Raw genomic sequence first — 12185 nt, forward strand, 5'->3', positions numbered from 1 at the left:
CGTTTTTATTACCCAGAATTATCTATAATGTTTATGAAAATGGAAGGTGAAAAGAGAAATTTCCCTGTGAGTTGTTTTATTTTCCTATAACCAAAGGGCTTCCCTAAGCTGAAATTATCTCTTTGTTTGAAGTGCAGTTCTTATCAACTGGAAGTAATTGGGCGACAACTCAAATGTGCAGCTACTGTTTTGAATAACTCATAGAGCTCTATTTGCTGCATGTTTTTGGTTTGATACAAAAGTTGGTTTCCAGAGGTTGTCTCAAAATAAAGTCTGGGAAACTGTGATCTTTAGGTTGAGTGAAGATAAACTGCTTTAGGTTTTAGGGACCCACTGATATGTGTGCACACTTACACATTTCTTTCGGGTTACATCTGTCTTTTGTGCTGGGGACCCTCCTTGCTCCTGTGGACAGAGCACAGGGACTGATCTTAGACTTGAAAGAACTAATGGGTTTCTGTGGAATTGTCTCCCAGTGGCAGGTGGGAGCTCTGTCAGAGTCAGGGAAGGAGAAGAAGCATGTCTCCGAGATCAAAGTCATCCTGACAACTTGACATGGAGAAAGGGGAAAAAAGGGAAGCTGAAAATGAGAGAGAATAAAGTCAGAGAGGAAACTCACCCAGGGGCATTTTAGACAGGTGATCTTGTGATATTAACATTTACTTAAAAAAAAAAAAAAACAGAAATTGCTGTCCAGTGACCCTGAAGGTCATTAGCACCAGCTGCGGCTTCGTAAGGCCAGGAGGGAATGACAGTGAGGAAGGATGAGATGGGTATGGACTTGGGAGTACAATCAGACATGTGTACAGCTTAGTAAGCCTGGACATTTGTAGCAAGTTCAGGCTGAGTTGAACTGAGCTGGCCCTAGAATTTAGTTTAGCTGTCACCTCAGGGTCCAGTTAGAAGGTACATGGGATTAGGAGCCAGAAAACAGGGATGTAACGTTCATTCTGTCCCTGGTTGTATAATTTGTTGTATAACTTCACTGATCTGTTCCTCAGTGTCGTTATCTGTAAAACCAAAGATTTGGGCTGGATGACCGGTAATCCCCGAGGTTCTAGCTAACTGTGTGAGGTGTGGTATGTCTATGATTAGACCTCCTATTATTGATTTTGGTCAAGAAGTCAGTCAATGAACACATGCACTTTCTCTGTGCTAGGCACTGTGGAAGGGATGGAGAGGGTATAAGGAGTTAAAAAACCTGGTTCTTGTTTTCTGACAGTCCCATGTGAGGCCGCACTGTGGCTTTTTCAAATCACTGTGTCCCCAGAGTCTGTCACAGTACCTGACATGCAGAAGTGCCTCCAGAGATGTCAGTTGGCTGATGAAGGAATATTACTTTGTATCTTGTTAGAGAGGTAAGGCATGAATAAAAGGTGCCCAACAATGCAAGTCATTGGTACCAAATCAGTGATCATAGTGCAAGTTATAGAACTTTTGAGAAGGTGGCTCTCTTTGGGCAGAAATGGCGTGAGGTTTTCCATGGAGAGGGAGATTTCACTTCAGTGGCTAAAATCCAGGCATCAAATTCATTTTGGAGCCTGTAGAAATCAGTTTCCAAGCTTAGGCAAAAGGAAAGCACAAATCTTGCTTGACTGTTCTTTCGTACAATAAGTATCATAATTCAGGGCTTAGTTTGTTGTACAGAAAGGGTCACAGTGAGACTTAGAAGATGTAAATCTGAGGACTGTGGGGGGAAAGCAGCAAACACTTCCCACATTGGGGTATAGACGTGTATTTCTCAGGGCAGATTATATGAGAGCGAAGCACACACTTGGCCCCAGTTTATCCATTCAGTGTTTATTGGCTTTGGGCCATCTTCCCGTGCTTGTTTTCTCCCTCCGCATCCTCTTTTCTCTGTGCTTAGATACCACCACGGTGGTAGGTGATGTGCTGGGTGCTGGAGAGACAGAAGTGAGGAATAGATATGATATCTCCTCTTGAGGAGACTGGGTCAGTGGAAGAGGGGGGCCGTAAAATCAGAAAAATTACAATGCCTTGACACTACGTAGATGTGAATAAATAATTGCTGTGAAAGCGTGGAGCTCCAAGGGACTAAGGGCCTCAGCAAATTGGGAAAGACTCCCGGGTGCCAAACCCATGCTAAGTGTGGTAGAGGGTGCAACGATGCAATTGCCATGTGAGGCAGGCATAGTGCACCTCGCCTGGAATCTGAGGCACACTGCTTTGAGAGGTTTCCTCCAGGGACTGGAAGGGAAACAAACATGCATGTTATTTGCATGGAAAAAAGAGACCCTGCATTTCTGTATTAGTTTCCTGTTGCTTTTGTAACAAATTACCCCAAACTTCACGGCTTAAAACAACACATGTATCATCATAGTTCTGGATGTCACAAGTCCCCAAATTAAGGTATCAGCAGAGCTGAGCTCCTTCTGGAGGCTCTAGAGGAGAATCTGTTGCCTTGCCTTTTCTCTTTTCTGGAGGCTGTTTGCTTTCCTTGACTCATGGCTCCTTTCCTCTGTCTTCAAAGCCAGCAGTGTAGCATCTTCCAATCTCTGTCTCTGTCTCCGACCCTCCTGCCTTCCTCTTACGAGGACCCTTGTGATTACACTGAGCCCACCTTGATAATATGAGATAGTTTCCCCATCTCAAGATTCTTAATTTAATCACATCTGCAGAGTCCATTCTCTTTAGAAGGCCATTATTCAACCTACAGTAGTACCCAAATGTCCTTCTGAGAGTTGACCCTCTCCTAGATCTCTCCGCCACACTCTCTGGTCCAGATCCCTCCACAGGGAATGTAGAATGGGAGCAGTATAGCTCAGTGGTTCTAGATTAAACCTCCAGTGTAACAATGGACTAGTTATTTAACCTTTCAAAGCCTCAGTTTCCTCATCTGTAAGGTAGAGATAATAAAGATGCCTATACCTAGAGCTGTGGTGAGGGTTAAATAAGGGACCATGTACAGAGTTCTTACTTCAGGAGAGTCTTGCACATAGAATATGCTCAATTAATGTTGTTTATTATTTTTGTTATTGTTCTAATTATTATTAGGATGCCAGGAAGGGATACAGGCAGAGAGGGGGAAGGTCTCCAAAAACCTGAACTGTACTGAGAACTCAGCTTTGTCTTGCTTTTGGTTTGGGAGGTTCTTGGTTTTCATGAAAACTGATTTCCACTGGCTGACTTTTTCTCCCATCACCCTAGCTCAAGAGAACCAGTGTGTTCAGACTGACACCACTCCATCAGTATGCCCCAAGTCCAGCATTTTGGGGTAGGGAAGAAAGGGTCATCTTTAGGCTTTCAGTCTTTTGGGAATTTTAATTCTAGGAGCTCTTTGGAAGCAGAATGCTCTCTAATTCCCTAAATCCATCTTCTGATTTTATCCTGGCATTGCGAGGAAAATTGTCTCATTTAATTTATTTGCCCTGATGTGTGCCTATCTGATGGCTCCACAACCCTCCATTTTTATCTATAAATGCTGCTCATTAAACTAATAAAATCTTTGAATGGTGAAATTTCAAGAGGAGTGATAAAGGGAGATGAACATAATTTGGAAATACAGGGGAAAATCTATTTGGGCAATATGTTTGCCAGGTTATTGGGTGTATTTTTGCCTAAGGCTCTAGCTCCAGCAGTGGGTTGCTCTAAACTATTCTTTCCTTTCAGCGTTTTCCATTCCTCCAACTTTTGAACACACATTTTGTCTAATTCAGTATTCTCAAAGGGGCTCCAACGCTCTGGGGAAGTTGGGATGGATGGGATATTTAGCATCTGGGTCTGGAGTGGTGGTAGGCATCTGATGGTTAGGGATATTGTAGGTCCTGAGTTTTTAAGTAAAGGGCCTGCCTGGATTGCAGTTTGTTTATTTTTATCTGCTTTAACAGAGGACATTTTAAATTCAGCTCAGTTATTAAATACCCAATATCTCAGGATCGCACGAGCAGATATAACCTCAACATTTTTATTAATGTTTTTCTTTTCCAGAGCTATCTTTCTGCAAACGAAATGTAATAGTAATCTTCAGGCACCAGGTTTGATAAGCCCAATAAGTACATGGAATTTTGCCCCAGTAGCTGTAGCAAATGATTAGGCAGCACGAGTCTTTAAATTCCAAAGAATCTCTTAGGAGAGAAGAGATGGTATATTTATTGGTGGTGCAAGATGCTAGATGGAAAGGCTTAGAGGATCCAAATTCTATTCCTCACGAAAGAAACCTTGCCAGCTCCCAATAGGTATGACTTGTTTTGGGCGGTAGGGATTGTTCCTAAGGGATAGAATCATAGTTTGGGTAGGAACTTCTGTTTCTGCACAGTTTTATCTGTAGCATAGAATTTTGATGCCCCTTTTTACATGGATATCTGAGAATGCCTTAAAAATATTAACTGTTGGTTTTCTCAGGGCTCTGGGATGATAATAGAAGTTACTATTGATCAAATACCTATGGCAAGATGCTTTTAGTGCATTTTCTCTAATCCTCATCACAATCCTACAAGAGGGATATTAGGACTTTTGTTTTACAGCTAAGGAAAGCAACACTCAGGATGGACAAATAACTTGTCCAAAGTCATATAGCTACTAAGCTATAGAACTGGGATTTCTGGAAAATTCAAGTGCAGAATTGGTAGTGGTGGGGGATTAACTAGTGCTCTCTACATTTGGAAGATAAAGGGGAGATTAAGTTTGAGGAGAGAGAATTTGAAAAATGATGATTTAGTTAAAAACAAATAAAGAAAAACAAAAAACTATACCCACTTAATTGCATTAAAATCATCCAATACATTATATAGTATAGTACTTTTTAAGCTGTAGTTTGCAATCCAGTAATGTATCATGAAATTTATTTATTATATCTCAAACACTTTACTTTTAGTGAGATAGAGTAAAATAAGATAGAAGAGAAAATACCAGAAGACGACACATGAAGTAAGGATGAGTAGCTTCTGAAAACGTGTGTGTAGGTATGTGTGTATTGGGACAAGAAGGAAAATGTATTATGGGTTATGGTGAAGAGTATGAAAAATACTTACAGGATTTCCTTAATAACACTGACTCTCACATATCCATTTTTAGAAATACATACCCCAGTCCTTCCTTCTAGAAATTACTACTGCTAATGAAATGACTATCCCCAGGTGTGCTGCAGTATAGTAGCCAGAAGCATAGCCCACTGAACCTCAGTGTTCAGAGAATTTCTTGGGAGGAACTAAACAGTCATGAGCAGTGACCATTGGGTGCTACAAACATTAATAGAGATAGAAGGATGACTCCTAGTTTGATTGATCAAACCCTCTGATCATGATTGTCTTTGTCTTGGTTACTTGGTTTAATTTTGGTCATATTGTGTTTATGTGAGTGTGCTTATGTAAGGCCTCAAATTGTTTATTTGAAGAAGGTATAATATAAACAAACCAAATACACAAATATCAATGTATCCATTATTCATTTAATAAGTGTATAATTGAGCACCTATTTGTGCTAGTCACTATGCTAAGTGCCAGAAATGGGAAAAAGTGTACCCCTATGTTCACTGTTCTTGATGAGTTTATATGGCTGTAGACACATAAAGAAATAATAACACAAGAAATGGGATGCATGCTCTGGTTGATGTAAATCCAGAATGGCACCGCTACGAACGGAATGATTGTGTCCTTGTTAAATTCATATGTTGATGCCTAATCCCCAAATGATGGTATTTGGAGATGATAACTTTGGGAGGTGATTAGGTTATGAGGTGAATGGAATTAGTGCCCTTATAAAAGAGACCCCCTCAGAGATCTGTCTTTCTGCCATGTGAGGATATAAGAAGAAAATGGTATCTATGGACCAGGAAGGAGACTCACCAGACACAGTATCTGTCAGTGCCTTGATCTTGGACTCCTCCATCAGCAGAGCTGTGAGATATAAATGCTTGTTGTTTAAGCCACCCAGTCTATGGTATTTTTGTTATAGCAGCTCACATAGACTAAAACAGACACCCAACCCAGCATCTGTGTGAGTGTGTAGGGTAAGTGTGTGGGGTGTGAGGGTGGGGTAAGGGGTAAAGGATTTGGTTACAGAAGGCTTCTTGTAGGAAGTGGTGCTTGGGAGTCATATAATGCAGTGGTTGTCAAACGTTACTGACTGGAGGGGTTGTTAAAACACAGAATCCTGGGCCCTACCTCCACAGTTTCTTATTCCGTAGATCTGAGATGGGACCTGAAAATTTGCATTTCTGACAAGTTCCAGGGTGATGCCGTGCTCTTGGTCCAGGGACCATATTCTGAGGACCACTTTCAAAATGTTTTTAGTTGCAGACCCCCCTTCCCTTTTTTTTTTTCCATGTGAAATCTTATCTGGGGTGTTCAAATATAAAATAGACAAAAGTGGAGATGGCTGCAAGGAACCCTGACTTTCTCCCCAGCCTGTGCTCTCCACAGTGGTAGCTTCTGAAACATGGAAATTATAAATCTAGGGGAAAATCTGGTTTCACGATTTTATAGTTTTCTCTGTGGCATCTCCCTCTCTCCCCTTCTTCCTCTTTCTTGCTCTCTCTCTATTAAATCAAGTTGTTTGGTGAAGAAGCCAGTCAAGTGATTCTAGAAGAGCCCTGTAAATTAGTGGGCAAAAGTTTTGGCAAAGAATTTGTGGGCTTATGTTTTGATTTCTCCTTTTTTAAAAAAAAAAAAATTAATGTGGTGATTAGGTTTGTTCTTGGACATCTTTCTCTAAAACCTTGCTTTTTGATGCTTTATTCAAGTAAGTTTGGCATTTTAATATGAGATCTACAGGTGTTAGCCCTTTATCATAACTTACACTGAAGACTGCTCTGTGTGTCAGTATATAGTAGAGTGAGAAAAATGCTTTGGGTCAAAAGCATAGCAGAGTCTGGAAACTTTCTTTGATGGCTATCTGAGATTAGTTCATAGTAAGGCATTATCTATTCGATGCTCAATGTCTTAAAGAAAATGGAAAAATTGATCAATTCATCCAGATATCCAGAATGTTAGGAAAGGCTTAAAACTGATTGAACTGTTCGTTGTGCTTCCAGATGTTTTGCATCACAAGAGTAAACGTAGTTCATTTGTTAAGTGGCAAACTGGTTGTAGTATAATTACTTGAATCCATATTAATGATCTGTAACTGTAATTGCTTATAACATTTTAGTGTCTTCATTTTCATCATTGGTTGAAATGAAGACTCTACAGAAGAGAAAAAAAAAGACAAATGCCTTCCTATTTTGGAAAAGAAAAACTCTTGAAAGCCTGCTTTGGGATTATTCCAAGTTTTGCTGAATAATTAGATTATTATTTATTTATTTATTTATTGTCTTGGCGGGACATTAGCATATTTATCAAACATGGAGGATTTGCAAAAGCCCAGAGTTCCAACCAAGTTTTAATAAATATTCAGAAGCTTGGATGCTTTACTGAAACTTGTCCAAACGTTTTGTCTGGTTTGGGACTTTGCAAGCCTCATCTATTAAGGTACTTGGCACTTTCACCCAAAATCAAAAAATTCAAAGGCAAATAGAAATAAAAAGTGATTATTAAACAAAATACAATCAGCATTTCATGATGTTAACTACTTCCACAGTTTTGGGAAACATTTGATTTGATTTGCTGTGCCTATTTCTGATGATGATATCACTCCATTTGGATTTAAGTCTGAGGTCTGATAATTTTTTAGTTTATAACATCACCAAGTCTTCACTTATATGAGATACCAAAATGGTGGGGCCAGATATTACATTACCCATTGCTAGTTTTAATCTGTTTTTCATTTTTCTAAAACCAACTGGTGACATTGGGGGGTGGATTGTGGTTAATGTATTTTAATGTTTATAGAAGCCACTGCTCAACTTGATTTCTTCAGAAAAGGGGGCACTTTTGCCAAGAAGACATCTGGGAGAGATCCATCAGTGGTCACAGATTCAAAAAAGCATTCGCATACTCTTTTGGAGTTGACAAAGATGTGTGAAAACCTAACACATCTGGAAGACAGTCAGCCCTTACAGTTAGTCAACATCTGGGAATGTAACCACCTGGGGCTGACAAAATTGGCAATTAAACGCGAGGGAAGTTCACCATGTATAGACAAGTACAGAGTAACTGCCTGTGAATTATGAGAACATACGTGCCTCTTGCATGCTATAATGAGCCATTAGCACCCAGCTTGCGTGAGTTGGAAAGGCATCAGAACACAGGTTTGCATGGAGATGTTTTCCAGTTTGTTTTTCTCTCAGAGCAATGTATAAAACTGCACATAAATTCAGACAAAGCAAAACAAAAAGTTTAGTTTCTCTAAGCTTCCTCATTCCTTATCCTTCATGTTTTAACTTGCTATTTTCATTTTCTGGCTTCATCCTCATTCTCAAGCCATTTATTTTTGTGTGTCTGAGTGTCAAATACCAACAGTGTTGCTACTTCTCCTGGGTCCTTCTTCAGATGCATTTTAATCACCCTTTGGGCAATTTCAGATGTTCCATATCAGTAGCCAGTATCTACATTTCCTTCTGGTTTTTTTTTTTTTTTTGGCTGTGTTGGGTCTTTGTGGCTGTGTGCGGGCTTTCTCTAGTTGCGGCGAGCGGGGGCTACTCTTCGTTGCGGTGCGCGGGCTTCTCACTGCGGTGGCTTCTCTTGTTGCGGAGCATGGGCTCTAGGAGCACAGGCTTCAGTAGTTGTGGCACATGGGCTCAGTAGTTGTGGCTCACGGGCTCTAGAGCACAGGCTTAGTAGCTGTGGCACACGGGCTTAGTTGCTCCACGGCGTGTGGGATCTTCCTGGACCAGGGCTCGAACCCGTGTCCCCTGCATTGGCAGGTGGATTCTTAACCACTGTGCCACCAGGGAAGCCCTCCTTCTGTTTTAAACATTGAAAATAATTCACTTTGCTTAAATAATCATTAAATATGACTCTTAAGGAGAACCCAAGTAAGAACAATAAAAATGATTAACAGCTTCACTCTCTTCTGTGATTTTTATACTCCATTCTCTTGCTCTTTTCCCCCCTATTTTTTCTTCTAAGTTTCTCCCTAAGATTTTTGTAACACGAAAGATCTAGTACCAAACTACGTAAAAGACAGGCTGTTTTGACTTTAGTCTTTCTCATCTTTCCTTCCCTAGAACAAGAAAATCAGTGGTTTGTAGCTAAATGAGAAAGAAATCTGACTTTCTTATGGAAGCAGAATTTGCTCAAATAGAAAGAAGTAGTTTTGTTGTCTGCAGTCCATGACTAAAGATAGGTTCATGGAAGGTATTCCCACTACTTCTTGTTCAACAAAAACTTTATAAAATGCTGCAGATGTTTCACGATGAAGGAAGTAAAGTTATGAAAAACCTTAACTGTGTTCTCTATAAGCCAATTCTAAAGTGAATCTTTGTGGAGGGTTTCCATGGAGGAAATTCTCAATTTCTTCGAAATAATAGAGTTAGTGATCCTATTGATTGTGCCTTTAAAATCAGATTCTTCCACCAGCAAGCAGAAAAAGAGAACCACATCGCGAATGAAAAATTCCCTAAAGCTCTCAGAAGTTAGAATGAGCACCACCAACTTGGTAGTATTTAAACTAGGAGTCTAAAACCTTTTTCTTTTTTTGTTTTTTGTATTTAATTTTTATTTTTATTGGAGTATAGTTGATTTACAATGTTGTGTTAGTTTCAGGTGTACAGCAAAGTGATTCAGTTATACATATACATATATTCATTCTTTTTTAGATTCTTTTCTCATATAGGTTATCACAGAATTTTTTTTTTTTACATCTTTATTGGAGTATAATTGCTTTACAATGGTGTGTTAGTTTCTGCTGTATAACAAAGTGAATCAGCTATATGTATACATATATCCCCGTATCCCTTCCCTCTTGCGTCTCCCTCCCACTCTCCCTATCCCACCCCTCTAGGTAGTCACAAAGCACCGAGCTGATCTCCCTGTGCTATGCGGCTGCTTCCCACTAGCTATCTATTTTACATTTGGTAGTGTATGTATGTACATTTGGTAGACGAAGCTCACTTTGTCCCAGCTTCCCCCCCACCGCCCCCCCCCGCCCCTCAAGTCCATTCTCTACGTCTGTGTCTTTATTTCTGTCCTGCCACTAGGTTCATCAGAACGATTTTTTTTTTTTTAGATTCCATGTATATGTGTTAGCATACGATATTTGTTTTTCTCTTTCTGACTTACTTCACTCTGTATGACAGACTCTAGGTCCATCCACCTCACTACAAATAACTCAATTTCATTTCTTTTTATGCCAGCAAAGTAAATATTTTCAGCTTAGGGACCATAAGGCTTCTGTTGCAGTTCTGTCATTGTGGTGCCAAAGAAGCCATAGACAATACTGAACAAAGGAACACGCATTCCAACAGAATTTTATTAGCAAAACTGGTGTATCTTGAGGGACGCAGTTTGCTAATCCCTGATTTAAACACTAATATAAGCATTTAGGGAAAATAGAAAAAAGTCTTCGAATTACAGTGAGGTATTGAGTTAAAACTCCAGGAAAAAATGGTTAACACTTTGATGAATGGAACCTATATTATTCTTTATTGAGGTGTGCCTTTTGAAATAAGAGAAAGGCACTGAACCACAATTATGATGAGTGTAGTTAACTTAATTCTCTAATCCTTTCTTCTGCTCCCTTTTTTGCCTTTCTTCCTTTTCCTTCTCATTCCAATTTTCTCCTTTATTGTTTTCCATAAATGTTTAGAATTGTGTACACGTCACATTCACATATCCATTCCATAAGAATGCTTGAACTATTTTGATGGATAGCATTTAGTCCCGACTTGATTTTCATATAGAATGGGAGTGGAAGAACACTTTAGTCTCAAGAAACAAAGTTTGCTAGCCAGTTTACGCAGTTTGCGTGTCTACTGGCAATGAAGAAAGACAGATCTTCATGTCAACATGCTGACTCATATACTCTACCGCCACTTCAATGACTGAAGAGTCTGCAATCAATTACGTGACACAGCGTTGTCTAATTGATGGGCTATATGTGTATGTGAGGCTATTATAATAGATTAGCTCCTATTAAGATAAAATCATCATGTGGAAAACTCTCTGCCTGCCAAATGCAGGCTTCTGCCAAACCATCTGATTAGTGTTATAGAATTTCTAAGCATTTATACTCAGAAAAGTGACTGTAGGAAAACAGCAGCCTCACATTCAGCACATTGGCCCTCTCTCCTCCTTGCTTCAAGTCACATCTGCTGATTTCATGCTTTGATACTTTTTAAAAAATTCTTGTTAGCTCTCTTGAGCCTGTTGGATCCCATCCGGCTTCCCAGCCTTACACACTAAATCAACCAAGCTCAGATCAGGCTCTCTGCTAAGCAGGAAGGAAGGAAGAAGCACAGAGGGGCATAGAAACATTATACTGAACTCTGGTAGGCTTGGAGAATATTTGCCCCAAATTGATCCCTTGAACCTTGAACCTAACAAACTTGCTTGGTACTCGTTGTCATATTGTGGAAACCGCAGTATTGAATTGGACTTGGCTTCGGCCACACCCCTAACAGTAGGCATAGGTAGGATCTCAAGCAAGACATGAAATATCTCAGGTCCTCAAATTTTTACAAAATAAGGAAGATGGAGTGGGAAGATTTTGAGGATATGTTTCAGTTTTATATTCCAAGAGACTCAGATGACTTATTTTGAAAATTCTTTTTTGACTCTAAACTTAATAGCAGTGCATTTAATTATGAGGTTCAGCGATCTAGTTATCTCTTTTGTAACAACCCACCCCCAAATTTTGTGGCTTAAAAAAACAGCATATATTTTTCTCACAAATCTGCAATTTGGGTCGGAATCTGTCAGGCAGTCATCTCTACCCCGCTCAGCATCGGCTAAGGCAGCTCAAAGGCTGGGGGTTGGAATCATCTGAAGCCTTGTTGACTCATGTGCTTGGCAGTTGATGTTTGCTGTTAGCTGGAACTTAAGCTGGAACTGCCAGCTGGAACCTCTGTATGTGACATTTTCATGTGTCCTGAGCCTCCTTACAACATGGTGGTTGGGTTTCCAGGGCAAGCATCTAGATTGAGAGAGCCAGGAGGAAGCTGTGTTGCTTTTACGAGCTAATCTTGGAAGTCATGCAGGGTCTCTCTCACCACATTCTATTTTGTCAAGAAAGTCATAAAGGTCTGCCCAGTTCAAGGGGAAAGGAAAAATTGATAGGGGTGTGGCAAGGTGCTGGAAGAGCAGGTGGGACTGGAGATATTTCTGTGGCCAGTTTTGGAAAATATAATC

The sequence above is a fragment of the Balaenoptera musculus genome, chromosome 2, assembly GCF_009873245.2.
Source record: "Balaenoptera musculus isolate JJ_BM4_2016_0621 chromosome 2, mBalMus1.pri.v3, whole genome shotgun sequence".
Classification (NCBI taxonomy): Eukaryota; Metazoa; Chordata; class Mammalia; order Artiodactyla; family Balaenopteridae; genus Balaenoptera; species Balaenoptera musculus.